This window comes from Chiloscyllium punctatum, chromosome 13 (genome assembly GCF_047496795.1).
Source record: "Chiloscyllium punctatum isolate Juve2018m chromosome 13, sChiPun1.3, whole genome shotgun sequence".
NCBI lineage: Eukaryota > Metazoa > Chordata > Chondrichthyes > Orectolobiformes > Hemiscylliidae > Chiloscyllium > Chiloscyllium punctatum.
Window position 1 is genome coordinate 5,221,018 of NC_092751.1, and position 19,523 is coordinate 5,240,540.

Consider the following 19,523-nt stretch of genomic DNA (forward strand, 5'->3'; position numbering starts at 1 on the left):
CAAATGGAAGGATCAGAATGGGGAAACTACACTCTCAAACAGAATGGCATATGATCAGAACTAGGTTGGAGAAAAACTTTACAATGCTTTGCACTGTAAATAAATGGAATTGCATTGCATTTCACTACGAGATCAGATTTGTTCAAGCAAATTCAAAGGCAGGTTTGCAGATGGGAAAGCAAGCAAGAAAGCTCCGTTCTTGTCCATGTAAAAGGCTGCAGTTGAAGAACAAAGCAGTTACTGCCCAGTTTCGAAATGGGGACTTTTCGCGGAAAAGGGGAACGTGATGACCACTACACTACAGAAACAAGCCTCGGTCGAGCCCGCTGCAGCTCAGTGGCATCCAGCACTGAAAGTTGAAGCCATTCTACCTTTCACCATTCTGTTTCCATTCGCTCGTTGTTTCATGGGACTTGTTCAAATTTGGCTATGTCGTGAGCATGGACGTGATACACCGAAGTATATGTTTCCACGCGGTGTACCCCAATAACGTTGTGTTGCTCACATCTGCTTGAAAGAATTATGTTTTTGCGGAGCTTACCGTCGCAGTCTGTGGCAAAATCATTGAGTCTGTTCGACTGCTCACGGGAAAGGTAGTATTGTGAAACACTGCAGAAACGAACGCCATCCTTACTTTTGCTCCGACTGACCATACTCCGTGAAAGTTTCCCCGATTCTCAGTTGAGGATTTTTGCAGCTGAAAGTTACCTCAGAAACCCTGTTAATTCGTAATGTATTGAGCGAATCGCAAAACAAAAAGCATTTATCACGGAACACAAACAAAACTCGAAAACCAAATGCATTTTCAGACACAGCGAGCATGAATGCTAAATGTGAGACAGTCCGGGGGCGTGAGCCATAAATTAATCACACAACTAACAACAGGGCAATTCCAAACTACTCTTTCAAACATACTGGAGCCTGAGTGCACCACCACTTCCCAGACAATGCTGCAAAGAGACAAAGAAAGAACATAATAAGAATGGGCCATAAAAAGTGAATTTCACCAATCGCAGTCTCGATTAGATTACCTTTCCCTTCCGATGACTCCAGGACGGAAATGAAGGAAGTGGGAGAAATTCAGTACCATATGACACCGAAATACATTGGAACGATTTTCTCATTGGCCAGATAACCAAATAACGACGAGCCGAGTCACCGTAGGACTCTGTTTCGCAACAACGATGAAAGAACAGTCTCCATTCGGTTCCAGAAAAAGCTCAACTTGCCTGGAACAGAAAGCAACAGTAGAGCTGCTGGCGATTTTCTGCGCGGGAGGCGAACACGATCATGACAGCACAGACACTTTGGAAAATTCGGCACTAAACAGAAATGCAGCAGGGATTGAAACAGCATTTAAAGCAGCTGTGCCGTTGGATCAGTTCAGCAGAAATGGCAGCGTTAGGATTCGAACCCACGCCTCTGTCAAGACGGGAGTCATAATCCAGCGCCTTAGACCGTTCGGCCACACTACCAACACGCGCATGCGCCCATTTTCTTGCACTTCCAATTGTGCTCCTGCATAACAACAGATGTAAACTCAAGTGAAAATGGTACCATGATCCCTCTCCGACTCGCACAGCTGTTGGGATGTGCCCGTCTACAATATCAATTTCTCAGCAGTTAACGATAGCCCCTCAATCCAGACAAAAATCACTGGTAAACTGAGTCTATCTTCTCAGACTGGATTCAGCTACAAATGTATCTGTGAGTGCGTGAGAATATTCGATCGGTTATGATTGGGTCAAATTACCATGAGATACTTGACATTACTGCAATTTCGATTCTTGCTTTGCTAAATGATTTCACCCATTGCTCGAAACAGGACAACTTTCACGTTTACACCGAACATGAAACACACCGGACTACAGGGAAAATGCACAAAGCTGAGCAGGCCGTGTCCCAAATCATACCGTACAGCATAGTTTCAGTCACTGTGTCTGTTTTGCAGAATAAGGTTCCCAAAGAAAGTTCCACCCTAAAACCGGAGGTAGCATTCCAATCCGAGAACGACAGATTGCATCGTGAGGAAGGTCTGACCTCGGGGCCGGTTCGAGATGCCACTTTCCTTGCCTTTTACCTTAACCGTGCAATTTGCTGCTGAGATTATCTCACCTGGACATGAGCCTCATGGATACCAACTGAGTTGGAAACCTGTGTGGGAATCGATGAGAAAAAGCGACTCCATAAAGTTTAACAAGTTCCATGGTGCTTTTTAGAAATGCAGTTTCTGTTCACCTCAATCTAAAAGGCAGTTTCTGAACATAGTCACAGAAGTCAAAAGGTAATTACCTCACCCCACCCCCCTCTCCGGAAGAGGTGCTAACTGCCCTTGACTGTTTTTTGTTCACGATGTGAAGAGCTCTCACGCCTGAGTCACCGTCACGTCTCTGGTTGCTGAGTGAATCTTAAAGAAGGACTTTCTCCAGAGCTGCAACTGCCTCACTCGCCCACTCGCCCTCCCCGTTTACATTTTCCTGCTCGTCAGTGATTTAAAGAAAACCAAATGGATGCAATGTCATTCTGTAGTCCCTCTGTCGATTCCTCCGTTTCAGTTCCAACGTGGCTTAGATCTCGGGGCGCACCTTAATACTAGCGACACCATGAAAGCACAGGTCCAGAGGTTCCTCTGAGAGTGTAATTTCTTTCATTGCTGTTGCTGATTGAAAGAGCCACTAACGTGCGAACTGCTCCAAAACATGATTCAGGACCTCTGGTGCCAATTCTCGCACGTTTAATAACGACAGACACCTTCCAAATGAGGTCTTTCAGAGACGACTTTGGGATACATTTGACAGACAGATTAGTTCAGGAATCCGTGGTGCACTGTGACAGCAGCGCCACGGCTTCTTCCCTGTCTTTGAACCGGGCCGCCTGCGCAAGGAATGCAAATGCGGGAATGCTTTTCGTGGAAGGATCAGAAGGGGGTAACTACACTCTCAAACAGAATGGCATATGATCAAAACCAGGTTGGAGAAAAGCATTACAATGCTTTGCACTGTAAGTAAATGGAATTGCATTGTATTGCACTACGAGAGCAGATTTGTTGAAGCAAACTCGAAGGCAGGTTTGCAGATGGTAAAGCAAGCAAGAAAGCTCCGTTCTTGTCCATGTCAAAGGCTGCAGTTGAAGAACAAAGCAGTTACTGCCCAGTTTCAAAATGGGGACTTTTCGCGTGTAAGGCGAACGTGATGACCAATACACTACAGAAACAAGGCGCAGCCGTCCCTGCTGAGGCTCAGTGGCATCCAGCACGGAAAGTTGAAGCCATTCTACCTTTCACCTTTCTGTTTCCAATAGCTCGTTGTTTAATGGGACTTGTTTAAATTTGGCTATGTGGTGAGCATGGACGAGATACACCGAAGTATCTGTTTCATCGCGGTGTACCCCAATACCGTCGTGTTGCTCACACCTGCTTTAAAAAATTACGTTTTTGCGGACCTTACCGTCGCAGCCTGTGGCAAAATCATTTATTCTGTTCGACTGCTCACGGGAAAGGTAGTATTGTGAAACACTGCAGAAAGGAACGACATCCTTACTTTTGCTCCGACTGACCATACTCCGTGAAAGTTTCCCAGATTCTCAGTTGAGGATTTTTGCAGCTGGATGTTACCTCAGGAACCCTGTTAATTCGTAATGTATTGAGCGAATCGCAAAACAGAAAGCATTTAACGCGGAACACAAACAAAACTGGAAAACCAAATGCATTTTCAGACACAGCGAGCATGAATGCTAAATGTGAGAGTCCGGGGGCATGAGCCATTAAGTAATCACATAACAGGGCAATTCCAAACTCCTCTTTCAAACATACTGAAGCCTGATTGCACCACCATTTCCCAGACAATGCTGCAAAGCGACAAAGAAAGAACATAATAAGAATAGGCCATAAAAAGTGAATTTCACCAATCACAGTCTCGATTAGATTACCTTTCCCTTCCGATGTCTCCAGGACGGAAATGAAGAAAGTGGGAGAAATTCAATAACATATGACATCGAAATACATTGGAACGATTTTCTCATTGGCCAGAACACCAAATGACGGCGAGTCGAGTCACCGTAGGACTCTGTTTCGCAACTGCGATGAAATAACAGTCTCCATTCGGTTCCAGTAAAAGCTCAACTTTTCTGGAACGGAAAGCAACAACACAGCTGCTTGCGATTTTTACAGCATTACAGCAGAGGCACTTTGAAATATTCAGCACTGTCCCATGCCACTGTTAAATTGCCGTGAAGCAAACCGACTTTTCCTTTTTTTTTGAACATCAATATAGTAGATATCGACACAGCATTTTCACAAGCTGCAGCGTTAGAGGTGATTGGCAGGAATGGCAGTGGGGGCACTCGAAGCCTCGCTCCTATCGAGACGAGAGTCTGGATCCAGCGAATGAACAGCAGGGCAAGTCCAAACTGCACGTTCAGTCCTACCTCAGTTTTAGTGCACTACCACTTTCCAGAAAGTGCTGGAAAGAGAGAAAGAAGGAACATAATGAGAATGGGCCATAAAAAGTGGATTTCACCAATCGATTGGATTATCTTTCCCTTCTGTCTCTAGGATGGAAATGATGGAACCCACGACATCGCAAACATTTTCCCATTCGCCAAAACACCAAATAACGACGAGTTGAGTCACCGCAGGACTTTGTTTCATAACAGCGATGGTATAAGACTCGGCTTTCGGCTCCAGTGCAAACTCAACTTTTCTGAAATGAAACAGCTGCGGTCGAGCTGTTTAAGCCCGCGATTTTTCGTACGGGAGGCGAACACTGTTATGTCAGCACAGGCACTGACTCCTTTGCCTGAGTCTATATTCGCACCCACCACTGTCAAGTCTTTGAGAAGCAAACCCCAACTTTTTAACTTTGACCCACATTTCAACATGCTGTAACATTCCAGTTGATCCACTGTAATGGCAGCGCAGGCATTCGAATTTACATAACCAAGAGTCAAAAACCTCAGCACACCTGTTTAGCCCACTGTGCCATGTGACCTTGCTGGATGCTTTCAAACGTTTTCACATATGCACCTGCAAAGTAACAGAAGCACGTTCCCAGGGAAAGGGTTACGTAATCCCTCTCCTGCTTGCACAGCTGCTGGTAATTTCTGGCTACAATATCAATTTCGCTGCAGATAAGGATAGCCCATTAATCTCGACATAAATCAATGGTTATCTGAATCTATCTTCTGAGCCGCTTTTCAGCTGCAAATGTACATGTATGTGTGTAAGAATGTATGTTCGGTTTTGATTTCATAAAATAACCATGAGCTGCATGAGTTCGAGGTGCACTCGGTAAAGTTGGAGATCCCACCTGATGTCCCAATGTTCTCAGATCCAGGTCAATCAAAGCTATTCCAGGTGAGTTTTGGGCTCTCAGCCTGATGTTCAAATGCTCCCTGCTCCATGTCAATCTAAACTGCTCAAGGTGAGTTTGGTTATCCGAGGTTGATGTCCCAATTCTCCCTGCTGCTCAATGTTAATATAAGTTGCTCCGGGTGAATTTGGAGCTCCCAACCTGATGTCCCAATGTTCCCTGCTCCATGTCAATACAAGCTTCTCCAGGTCCGGTTGGAGCTTACCGTCTGGTGCCCCAATGCTCCCTGCTGCGCCATGTCAATAGAAGCTGCTCCATGAGAGGGTGGAGCTCCAAGCCTGGTGACCCAATTCTCCCTGCTGCTCCATGTCAATAGAAGCTGCTCAAGTTGCTATTTGAGCTGAAGACGCGGCATCTCATGCGCCTCTATACGATCATAGAAGTAACGTGCGCTCACTGGTTGCATCTCTGGGGGGTGGGGGGGGGGGGGTGCACAGAGTAGTTGCACTATTAAAGTTGTATCCAAATACAGGTATTTTCTGCAACATGAGAACCTTACCTTATTTTTAATAACCACCCAAGTATACTTTGTGAAAGACTTTCTTTCCAATGCCTTGTTTAGCATGTGCCTATTGCACTCAACGGGACATAATGTAATAGTGGTAAATAGAGGATTTTCAATAAATATTACATCATATGTTTCATGCTGAGTAACTGCTATTTAGCAAGGATGACGTATTTGAGGAAATCAGCAGTTTTATTTCCTGTGAGGGAATGAGGTTTGTATTCATTAAAGTGAACTTGTTAAGTGTGTAAAATGATCACAATAGATCTCAATTTGAAAGATGGTTGATAATGTTGTTATCCAACATGAAATGAGGCGTTGTCTTCTATTGGCAACACCATTGTTAGAACTAACTACCTATTAATGACAAGAGAGTAAACGAAATTTAGATAATTTCACATGTTTGTTCTACATTAGTCAGCGGTTATCGTTCCACAGTTTTGGTCAGTCCCTGCAGTTAACATGATGTCTGCTCCAATTGTTCATAAAGAGATGGAGCTGGCTTCCCACTTCTTCTTTTTGTCTGCGTCTCATGTTCAGCATTCATCACTGGCAAAAGCAACGAGAAAGGGAGAGACCAATGTGTAACTGTCTCCATGCCCATGCACAGTACCTACATTGCCAAGTTCTCTGCTGTGCATTTACAGCCAGTACTCGGTGTCCCTGAACCCTTCCTCTGCCACTTTTGAAATATCTCCATTATTTTCTGCTGTCTGTCTGTGCTTTTGTCACTAAGATGAATCACTTCCACCCAAGCTGCTTCACGTTTCATCTGATCAATCCCACGCCTGCAGAGAATCAATCACTTTAACATCTCAGACACCTCGTCACACATGCTCTGCACATCTGACCATATGTTTAACTGAGTTGAGAAAATTGTGCATAGAAGTGGATTCTTCTCCCTGCTGTTGGTGAAATGATAAATAGCATAGTCCAGTTCACAAAGAATGGCCTCACCTCTGCTCGATGGGGCAAGCACATTCCCAATGTGGCATTCTGCTCACATGATCTGCACAGAAATAAAGAAATGACTAATTAACAAGATCTGTTGAATTGAATTCTATCAAGAATTGGAGCTGATGAAATGAAAAATCACAAGTACATGTAGAACACAGCATGTAAAAAACAAGGCATTCAGGTTACTCCGCACAGGACATGCGCTCAGCAAGATCCACATTAACAGGATCAGCATCATTTGGAGTTAGAGAATCCATTCCCCAGTCTACTAACCGCCTACAAGAAGCAGCTGGTGTGTGTCTTGAAGATTCAGTATCTTGATCTGAACTCGATCTCATCGAAATCATACTTTCTGAGTCAAAAATGGGACCGGATGCAAAGCTTCAGGGCTCAAGTGTCACTTCTCGCACGTACATCACCCACTCGATATATCACACCCAAGACCAACGAGCCATAACCGCACCTTAAGCGTGATCTATAAATCAGGTGAGTCTCTTTGTTTAAAAAATGCTTTTTCTTTTGTTTCGAAATGAAGGCAGCACTGAGTTTTTAAAAATAGCTCCTTGTCATTCTGCCTCCCGTTTCCCAGGAGGCTGCGCCAGCCCTTCCCCCGCTGGCAGCTGGACAAACTCATCATCTATTGGCAATCAGTGTTGTGGGAGAGCAAGATGAATGCGCTCTTCAGCTCCCTATCAAACACCGGCTTCTGCAGCGGGGTAGGGGGCTCGTTGGAGTGGGAGTTATGGACATTCTGGAAAGCTGTACAAAAGGGAGATCTTGCATGCACAGGAACTCATATTCTTTTCAGAACCTTGTCCAAATAATTCCATCTGAGACAGATAGAAAAGTGCAGAAATGCTGGGAAAGAGAGAATCTCTCCCAGTAATCGGGAACAGTGTCTGGGTACTTCTCGAATTCACAACAGACAGTCTCGACCAGTGCATATTTCCATCATTTACAATCTTGGTCTGTGTGACAACAAAATTAGGAACCAGGAACTGTTTATTTTGCTTCTTAAAACAGGCGTGAAAACTTTGCAGAGCATAGATACCTGCTGTTAGTGAAATGATGAATAGCAGAGTACAGTGCACAGAGTATGGGCTGTCCTCTGTTTTATGGGACCAGCACTCTCCAACTGTGACCCTTTGCTCACATGATTTGAACACAAACAAATAAATGACTCAGTGACAAAACTTGTTGAATCGGATTCTTTGAGGAATTGAAGGCGATGGAATGAAAACCCCTTTGAATGCGGGAATGTTACATTATCTTAGAGGGAATTGTTTTCCAAATTCGAGGAGAGTGCGCAGTGCTGCTTCCAATGGTCAATACCAGGATAAATAGATTGAATCTGTGTGGGGTGTTATTGTAGGGAGCCCTGTTGATTAGACACACTGCATCTTTTGTAGAATGGTGCAAAAGCACGGAACTTTTGCGTCGAGGGGACAACTTCAAAATCGTTAATGAGACAAAATACACAAATGAGCGAAACAACACAGCAACCACAGAAACTGGTATTACATAATGGAGCAAACTCCTCTGCCAATGTAACTCCTCTGCACCCGTTGTGGCCTCTTCTATATTGGGGAGACAGGCCGCCTACATGCGGAACGTTTCAGAGGACACCTCTGGGACACCCGGACCAACCAACCCAACCACCCCGTGGCTCAACACTTCAACTCCCCCTCCCACTCCACCAAGAACATGCAGGTCCTTTGACTCCTCCATCCCCAGATCACAGCAACACGACGTTTGGAGGAAGAGCGCCTCCTCTTCAGCCTAGGAACCCTGCAACCACAAGGGATGAACTCAGATTTCTCCAGTTTCCTCATTTCCCCTCCCCCACTTTGTCTCAGTCAAATCCCTCGAACTCAGGACCGCCTTCCAAACCTGCAATCTTCTTCTTGACCTCTCCGCCCCCACCCGACTCTGGCCTATCACCATCACCTTGACCTCCTTCGACCTATTGCATTTCCAAGTCCCCAAGTCCCTCCCCCCTACCTTTTGTCTTAGCCTGCTGGACACACTTTCCTCATTTTACAGAAAATTATTAACTTACAACTATTTACACTCCTTTCTCTAAACCTGTCTTTAATCTTCTTCTCTACAATACTGGTCTGAAGAGCCTTCCCCAACCCGGACCCCATTAATATTTACAAAATATTCAAATATAAGAACCAGCCAGTTGTCGAATCTTCTCGTTGTATCTTCCTCTGTAGATTTTCTCTCCAGGTCAGTGTCGACGCTTTTTTCTATGTAATCTCTTTCTCCAGATAGTCACCTCTCGTAGATCTTACTAGCATCCGACATCTGTTGGACTTTTAGCTGCTCTCTTTGCTGTTTTTTGCCACTCTGGTTAACTGTTCAACATGTCTGATATTTGTTCCACAAACAGTCGGATCGTTTCACTGATTTTAATATTGTTAAACCTTGATTGGGGCATAATTTAAACTGATTCGGCGAATTCGAATTTTTTTTAATCCATGTAACAATGCTGTTAGTTTTTTCGACCAAATGTTGTGTTTTTACCTTGTTCTGGACTCCTTGTGCTAGCCATAAATTTCAGCACCCTTTAAAGTACATATCCCACGACTTCATAGCACTGGGTTTTGCCAAGACAGTCTATTACGCTCAACATCGCTCTCTGTCAATCTCATGAGACTGAGATTTGAACAATCTCTCGTCTAATTTATTCAAACGACCCTGATCTCATAACCTCAGATTTAACACGCCCCCTTATGTATGTCTTATCATATTAATTGAGTCCTCACTGTGTTACTTCAGCACACGTTGAGAAGAAATTAAAACTGAATACAACTTTCACCTCTGTGACTGCAAATGGACTCAATGTTGCTGCAGCCAACCGATTCAGCTGTCAGTGAAATAGCCCACATCTTTCCTGAACCGCAATGAGATTGCATAGCATAGTGATAAATTTTCATGCGTTGAATTAGACCCAACATCATTTGTGAGGACGAAATTTACTGGGATATAAAGATATGATGAGATACATGGGGGTTGGGGATTGGAATATAGTCAGGAAGGATATGGTGAGAGTTCCCTTGATACAAAATCGTTCGAGACAACGGAAATTAGATTTACTGGGAGATAAAGCCAAGAGATAAGAAATTAAGGAGTTTAATGGGATGGTGGGATAGATGAAGAATAAGCGGAAAAAATCAGGGATGACTGAGTCGTATCCTAATGGAGGTTTTTCAGCAGATGTGAGGTTGAGGTAAGGGTAAATAGGAGGGAAATTCCCTCATTGAGGTGAGTGTATAACTAAAGGTTAGAGCTTCAAAACCAGAGAGGAACGACAAAGAAGTTTACAGCAGGTACTTTCTATTCTGAGAGTTATTGAAATCGGAGATGATTTTACAGAAAGAAAAAAAAATTAGAAGCTGTTTCCAGAATATTTGAAAAGCCACATGCGGACACACAAGGAGCGAATTTAACAGGGACAGGGATTCTGCGCTGCTTGGATGGGGATGCAAAAGTGGCACACTCACGAATTGTTTAGCTTTCATTGGAAAGAAATTGCATAACAACTGCAACTGAAGAAGTTAAGTATAAGAAGAGCTGGTGGTGTTGAAAGGTGTCGCGGCTGGTTCTATGTGAACTACTACAAATTGTAAATATACTGATCTGTTTGTTATAGCTTTACAGTAAACAGAAGCCAGTTAGCTCACTCCGCTGGCTAACTGGTTTATGGTATAGAGTGAGACTAACAATGTGGGATTAATTGTCGCACTGTCTCAGGTTGCCCTAAGGATCACCATCTCTCCTACCCACCTGATCTGTAATACAATGGTGATTCTAATGAGTAGGAATGGCCCTGTCACTGTCAAGCATCATCATCATTGCCATCTGTTGCCTTGAACATTTGTTCACAATGACCAGGAACGGAACTGAGTCCATTTAATACTCACTGATCTCCGCACGAAAAACCCAGCAAAAAGACTCGTCCTTATTCCTGTCTGAACGCTCTGTTCTGCACAACAGCAAAACAATTTGTTCTGACTTTCCCAGATTCACGAACAACATTTAATCTACCCAAAGAGATAAATCTAATTCCTTTCGAACAGTTTACTGGGCTGTGCGAGTTTGCAAGAAATGGGATAATATGAAACGAGTTTAACAGGCTTTCCAAGAATGGTATATAGTGGAGGGTCAAAGATTTGAAAAATGTCATCATGCTAAAACATTACCTCTGTTTCTCGATCCACAGATGGATAATCGCCAGTGGAATATGAACAGCTTTCCTGCTGATAATTGACACATTTCCCAAATACAGTATAATCCCACAAATCAGAAACTGGAGGTTTACAATAAATGCTGCTTTATAAGAGGTTATTTTTCAAATTCACTTCAGTCTGTTGCACCAATGATCCCTGATCAACATCAGGAAAAGCAGCTTCAGATAATAATTGAAATTACAGCTGCAGCATTTCACACGATGTTAAGTGATGATGGATTGTTCCACGGGAGCAGCAGAGCGCCAACCTGTAACGTGCGCTATTCATACCTCTGGGACCTTCGAGCAACCTGTTCTACTTTTGTTGCTATCCTGAAATTAAGGTTAAGGCAGAGGAGGAGCAACTGACCTGTGACTATTGGAACACCAGGCTCAGGAAGGGAACTTGATTGAAAGCTGCATTTCCGTGGGTCACTTCCCTGTTTACAGACAATGTTACATTATCACTGTCACAGGGCTTTGCATTCGGTTGGCTTCAGTTCGGAAGATAATTTGATTCAAAGACACTTCACTAACTTCCTTCTGAAGTTTATACAGACAACATGAAACACACTGCACTCATCATCAATCTTCACCATTCTTACATCCGAGGACGTTGCACAGTTTTCATGAATACTAAACATATAAGAATGTTAAACATGAGTAAATTGTATTTCAGTTTAAATTGTAAAATGATAAGAATGCATAATAAGATACAAAATCACTTAAATTCATGTTTATTAATGTGGCCAGAACTCTAGCCCAGCAATCAGGAAATCTGTCCCTGAATCCCCAATATCAAATGGGCAGCACAAAAATGCACTTACTGGAATTTTACTGAGGGAAGAGAGTCCACAGCCCATTTCTCTCTTTCCCACCAGCTCAGCACCTTTCTCTCTCTCTTAAATAAATGATATTTGGAGAAAGTTCACAATCAAAGTTGCTAGGTTCCAGGGGTGCTCTTGCACCTGGCTGTGCCCGTGAGAGGAAGCTTCAGAACATATCCGCACTTACATAACGTCATAATGCCTGCAAGTGGAGGGACATGGCTGAATACTCTGCCAATCGAGACAGCTCAGTCTACGGGTATGGGATAAACAGCACCGTCCCGCGTGGGGACATTCTGCAGGTCGGACACAGTCCACTTTATCATTCAGATCTTACCAGAGTGAGAACGCTCGAGAAGGCCAATCGGTCACTCGCACCTGTGCCAACTCGGGAGTTGCAAAAGATTGGTGAAAGTGGAAAGTGGATTTGTTCACGTTTCAAGTGTTTCCGTGAAGCAGGAAGCAGAAGAAGATACACAGTGAAGCGATTGAGATCTGACTAAAGGAGCAGCAAATAAGTTGAACAGCGCAGAGGAGAGCTTTGAAGTATTGAATTCTGGCTAATGGGACGATCATGGTTTTACTAGGCCACGCTGCTACAGAAGAAACTATGTCAGTGTCTCTCAACATTGTGATGTCACAGGCAGATATCGCGGTTACACTGCAGGAAATTCCTTTTTCAAATGTGAGGGCAGTCCATATGTAAAGGTGTAGCTTATATATCGAATCCTCTTACATATATAATTCCACTGCACCTTTGTGTGTTGTATTGTCTCCTTTCCACTTTACCTGTCATTGTGCCTGCACTGAAGTTGATTTTCTCTTTCTGCGTGTCTTTTCCAGTCTGGGTGATGTGACGCAGTTGTACTGACCCATCTTCTTACAGAACTTTCCACTTCACTTCAGTCCGCCCTAACTTCGCTATCTGATACCATTCCCGTTGTTTAGATGTTAAGCGCTCGTCTCAGATCCAGCCTGCCCTCACCCAAAATAAATGGAAAACTCAGTCACACTGTGATCACTGCAATCGAGGGATATATTCACTCTAAGGTCATTTATAATTTCAAGGATAAAGTTAGGACTGCAGATGATGGAGATCAGAGTTGGTAGTGTGATGCTGGAAAAGCACAGCAGATCAGGTAGCATCCGAGGAGCAGAAGAATTCAGGTTTCAGGCTTAAGCCCTTCATCTGGAATAAAGCTTGTGAGTCGGGCTGAGAGATAAATGGAAATGGTGTGGGGTTGAGGGGAAATAGCTGGAAAGCAATAGATGGATGAATAGGAGGAGAAGAAAATAGGTCAGTAATAGCAGTGATGGAATGGGTCGAGAGGGCGTTGGCGAGTTGAAGGCTTGTGCTTGGGGGAGGGGAAATGATGTAACTGTTCAAATTCACATTTATCCCGTGTGGTGTTAGGGTCCCAAGCCGGAATATTTGGCGTCCCTTCTCCAGGCGTTGGATGCTAATGGTTTGGCAGTGGAGGAGGTCCAAGACCTGTATGTTTTTGTTGGGTTAGGAGGGGGAGTTGAAGTGTTCAACCACGGGACGGTGAAGTTGGTGGGTGCGGGCGTCCCAGACATGTTCTCTGAAATGATCTGCATGAAGGTTTGCTGTCTCCCTGATGTAGAGGAGACCACACTGGGTGCAACGGATTCAGTAGATGACATTGGTAGCTGTACAGGTGAATTTCTACTGAATGTGGAATGATCCATTCGGGCCTTGGCTGAGGTGAGGGGAGTGGTGTGGGTGCTAGTTTCATCCTTCCTTTGGTGGCAGTGAAAGGTGCCAGGAGAGGGTTATGGGCTGGTGGGGGGATGTGTGGACCTGAAGAGGAGGTCATGGAGGGAATGGTCTTTACAGAATTTTGGCAGGCTGGGCAGCGAAATATATCTCTGGTGGTGGTGTCTGTTTGGAGGTGGCATCAGTGGCAGAATATGATGCGTTTATGTGGAGTTTGATGGGGTATAAGGTGAGCACCAGGTGTTTCTGTCCTTGTTGCGTTGAGAGGGGTGGCTTCAAGGGTGGTGGTGTGTGAAATGGAGGTGATGAACTTGAGGGCGCTGTCAACCACGTGGGAAGGCAATTTGTTATCGTGGAAGAAGGAGACGAACTGGCTCTTTCTGAGGTGTAATTGGTCATCCTGGGTACAGATGTGCTGGAGGTGGAGGAATTGGGAATAAAGAATGCTCTTCTTACACGAGATAGGGTTGGAGGAGATGTAGTCTCGATACATGTGGGAGTTGGTGGGCTTGTAGTATATGTCTGTAATTCGTCAGTCGCCAGAGTCGGTGATGGAGAGGTCCAGGTAGGTGAGGGAAGTTGCCAAGCTGATCCGGATAAATTTGAGGTCGGAGTGGAAGGTGTTGGTAAAGTTGGTGAACAATTCAACCTCCTCGTTGGAGAACCAAGTGGCACCAAACATTCATCAACGTAGAGGAGGTACAGGTGGAGGATGGTGCCTGTGTAATTGTGAAAGATGGACAGTTCCGCGTATCTGACAAACAGACAGGCATAGCTAGGTCCTATGCGGGTGCCCTTGGCTACCAGTTTCGATGGTGGAAGTGGGAGAATTGGAAAGAGAAGTTGTTGGTTGTGAGGACCAGTTCAGCTAGGTGGATGAGGATGTCAGTGGAAACGTACTGGTTGGGATGGTGTGAGATTAAGAAATGGAAAGCTTGCAGACTTCTGTCATGGCAGATGGATTTGTACAGGGACTGGATGTCCATGGTGAAGATGACGCGTTGAGGGCCAGGGAAACGAAATTCTTGGAGGAGGTGAAATCCATAGGGATGTCACGAATGTCAGTGGGCATTTCCTGAACTGGGGAAAGAGGATGGTGTCAAGGTAGGAATAAATGATTCGGATGGGAGAGGCTCAGGATGAGAGAATAGGTCGACTGGGGCAGTCAGGTTTGTGAATCTTAGGAAGGAGGTAGAATCAGGGAGTGCGCAGTTCACAGACAATGAGGTTGAAGTTTGTGGATGGGAGATACCCAGAGATGATGCGATTGTGAATGGTCTGCGAGATGATGGTTTGTTGAGGGGAGGAGAGGTTGTGATCGGGGTCAGTAGGAGGAGGTGCCTGCGAGTTGGCACCTGGCTTCAGCTTTGTTCCTCTGCCCGACTCACAAGCCTAATTCATGATGAATGGATTATGCCTAAATCGTCCATTCTCCTGCTCCTCGGATGTTGCCTGACCTGCTGTGCTTTTCCAGTACTACACTCTCCACTCATTCATTATTACTGCCTCATTTCACACTCCCAGGTCCATGCTGTCTGTTTGATACTAATGAGCACTGTTCTCATGGACTGCAACAAATCTGCCAATCTGAAACAAAAACAGAAATTGCTGTAAAATCACAGGTGAGCTGACAGCATCTGTGCAGATGAATCACAGTTAACGTTTCACATCCATTGGGTCCCTCTCTCCACAGATGCTGCCAGACGTCCTTAAATATTCCAGCAACGTCTGTTTTTGTTTGATTTTCAACATCAGAAATTTTTTCATTTTTGTTTTCTTATTTTCTGCCAATATGATTTGGCTAAAGATTACGTTAAATGTTTTAAATATGACTGTGATGGAATGGCAATATTCCACCAGCCGGCTCCTTTTATTTGGTTCACGTGACCAATGCCTTTCCACTTGGTCACCGCGCCCTCGAGCTGCACTGCATATAAATTGACAAAATTGTGGGATTCTCTCGGATTGGCAATCAGGAGCGAGATTGATTGAAATTATTGAAGACTTTAGATAAACCGATAAAATACGGGATATAAAACGGAAACTGAAAGGGAAAGGGAGAACAGCAAATGATAGTTTTTTGACAAAACTGAAATATAATTGCTCAAGATTCAGAAAGTGCTTTCATCCACAAACATACCATAATATAGAATGTAATGTTTGGGGCAACCAATGCAAGCAGATTGCAAAATCTTGGTTTTAAAGTCTTGCTGCAAATGTTTTGGTTTTCATGAACGCACACATGGGATTCAGTGCTGTAATCATCTCCTAAAATGGAAAAGGAAATCCTTGCCTTCGAGGATACGTGGGGAATGTTGACTGATTCATCCCAGTAATGGCAGGACTGTCCTCTGGAAGCGTATGAGTTAAATCTTTCAATGTTCCATGGAGTTTCAAAAGAGTGGTGAAGAGAATGTTTCCATTCACAAATTAATCATTCAGTAGAATTCAATTCAGGGACGCATGGAATGATGAACAAATTGAACAAGAACACGGACATACGATACACAATAGCTACGACCATTACTATGTGAAAACTGTTGATTTCAGATCCACGGTGACAATTTACTGTCCAGAACCAGTCTGCACTGGAATGACTGGAGAAACACTATGAAATATTTGAACATCAGTCGCCTTGAGAAATAGCTGGGACTGACTCAGGACACGGGGATTTAGAGATGTTGGCCTTTCAAAACTTTCAGACATTCCGTGGAAGAATAAAGGAAGTGATAGAAACTTTTCGTCTCCATGGAGACGATGTTCATGAACTGGATAGATAGTAATTTACCTTATTGGAATTTATAAATAGAGGCGTCATATTTAAAAAGCAAAGAGTTCATCGTGTAACTGTAAAATCTTTTGGTCACTCTCAGTGGGAACATTGTGTGTAATCCTTGTTCTCATTCTCCACCAAAAACATGTAAAGAAGTTAGAAAGGGCGCAGACGCTGTTTCCTGGATAGCAAGATATTAGAAAGCCAAGTGACGTTGTTTACTGACACATAAATTTATCAGAAAGGATATAAACGGGATGATAGAAAGAATGAAGGAGTTTATTCACGAGATTTGGAAATGCTGGATGCACAAACACGCAAGTTTGATGTAAACAAATGAGATTTTCACGTAACGCGAGGTTTGAATGAGTAAATCGGGGAAAGTCCCTCTTTTGAGTGAATCAATAACTTTCGTTAGAGCTTCAAAACCATTACTGAATGATTAAGAAAAGTTTGGATGAGAGTTTCTTCCACTCAATAGAGTTATTTAAATAGTGAACGACTTTCCAGATATAAAACGTAGAAGCTGACTTCAGAGTGTATTAAAAGATACACGAACAAACGTACAAGGAGAGAATTTACCATTGAGTGAAAGTCAGTGTAGTTGTGTAACAATTTCGAATTTGTTGACTTCAGACACAAAGACATTTCATGAACATGTACAACTGAATAAGACTGAGTATAACAAGTTCATGGAGTGGTAAGGTGTGGCGTATTATTCAAGGTGAAACTCTGTAAATGGAGCTGATGTCCTAAAATAACTGCAGACAGAAATTATATTCTAATGAGCAGGAATTGAATCATCACTTGGAGAGGCAACACCCACTTTAAAGATTTGACCACATTCACATGATGTTATGCATATTTCGTACATTCTTAACTCCACCCAAGAAATCCACCAAGAAGACTCTGTCCTTTTGTATTGTTAACCCCCTGTACTGCTCTGCAGCACGCCATTGAAGATAAAATATGCTCAGACCAAAATTCAATTCAATACAATATTCAAACGGTCCTATGTGATTTCTTTTTTTATTATTATTGCAATAACCTTTGTGAGTTTGCAACAAACTGTGGAACATGAAACCAGTTCAACATCTATGTTCCCGGAATTTAAAGCAGTGCTCATGGGAAACGTTATCCATCTGCTAAAAAAATCACCTTCGGCTCTCTCTCTCCACATATGTCTCTTCACGTTTTAGATATTTGCAGTATGTTTGTAGATCAAGGAGTCATTATCCAGAAAAGGTTATTTCTCAATCCACAAACACGGGTATTTTCCCATAAACTTGTCTTTGCTCAATATCACCTTCTGTCCGTATCCCACAACACGATGACAAATTGAAGCTGCTCCATGTGAGACTCAAACTTCAAACTTCGGCACAGCACACCCCAGTATACTGAAACAGAGATACCGTGCACTGGTCACCTTCAGCACAGGAGCAACACATTAATGCTTACCTCCACATTCCTGGTTTTACCTTAACATTTGGGAAACCGAGTTTCTCTGATTCCATGGCTAGTAACGGGGATTATATGATCATCTTCACCAGTGGTTCTGCCCCGCGTGAGGAAAGTGGTGAGGTCCTCATTGTAAAGATGGGTAGATTTTAGAAATGTACAATTTCATCTTTTGCCTTCACTAACCCATGAGCTTTTTATTTTGTTTTGCATCTGTAGAAATCTTAAAATCTTCATCTTGAACAGACTCAATGACAGATCTCCATTGTGTCTCTGGCATCGAATTTCATAGTGTAAACTCCCTCTGAATTCTTCCACCGCAGTCCGCTGTTTGGGAAGTATTCCTGTTGTGGGATATACACATCCCCGTCTGTCACCTGCTGCTCCCAGCATGCGCTCTGGCACTGCACTCATTTTCCTTCTGACACTTGCTCACTGTGTTGCTGTGATCATACAGTGACTTGGTGTCGCACGGCCCAGGAAAATGATACAGATCAAGGTTTTTGCATTGTTGAGTTCAATTGTCAGTTTAGCCTTATTTTGGATTTTGAAATTGTCTGTCCTGTACACAAGTGAGTGTCAAAAACATCTGAGCGGAAGTTAGGTGTTCCGAATAATGACATTGAGCACTATGCACTCTCCTCCAGTCTGGAAAACAATTCCTCACAGGCAATTTAATAGACAATAGACAGCAGGTGCAGGAGTAGGCCATTCTGCAATTCGAGCCAGCACCACCATTCATTATGATCATGGCTGAACATCCTCAATCTGTATCCTGTTCCTGCCTTAGTCCCATAACCCTTGACTCCACGATCCTTAAGAGATCTGTCCAAGTCTTTCTTGAAAGAAAACCTCCTGCTGTCTCGGGTTCTTCATTCCATTGACTTCAAATCTTCACAGAATTCAACAGACCTTGTTACATATTCATTTCCTCACATTTGTTCAGATCATTATGTGCATAGTGTGACAGTGGGAGTGCACTTGCCCCACAACCCAGGGGTCAGACCATAGTCTTGGAAACGTACTGTGTTATTTCTCATTTCACCAACACCAGGGAGAAATATCTGCTGCTCTGCATGATTTACGAAATTCAATTATTCATAAGGTCATAGCTGCGCCTGCATCTGCGACGAGGTGGCTGAGAGGTTAAGGCGATGGACTGCTGATCCATTGTGCTCTGCACGCGTGGGTTCGAATCCCACTCTCGTCGCTGTCATCAATGGCTTTCAACGGTGCTGTTTTCAGATGATGTATGGAAACTGGGATTCAAATAGTTATTTTATCTGCATTGACGCTATGACAAAAATCTCAAAGAATAGTTTGAGCCAGTTGACGAAACTACATTGCAATGTCCGTTGCATTGGGATAATGAAAAGGAGCGCAATTTTCCTTTTCAAGTCAAGTTGCTGTGAACATTTTATCGTATGAAAGACATCCAGGAAAATCAAATAACGAGAGCTGCGAAGTGCATGTTTATGCAAAGGGATTCTGAATGAATGTTTTGCCACATGAAATCTGGATGAGGTTGAGTAGGAGTAATTCATCCTGGTGAGAAGAGCACAGCCAGACAGCACAAAATAATGGAGATATTTCAAAATGGGCAGGGCGTGGGTTTAGGGGCACTGAGAACTGGCTGTAAATGCACAGTGGAGAATTGCCGCT

At 43.6% G+C, this 19,523-nt stretch overlaps 1 non-coding gene across 1 annotated transcript; it reads left to right on the plus strand.

The window, feature by feature from the left end:
- Positions 1-18,989: 18,989 nt before the first annotated feature.
- trnas-gcu (transfer RNA serine (anticodon GCU)) lies at positions 18,990-19,071 on the plus strand. Its single transcript has one exon. It is a non-coding gene; the product is annotated as a tRNA-Ser (tRNA).
- Positions 19,072-19,523: the final 452 nt, after the last annotated feature.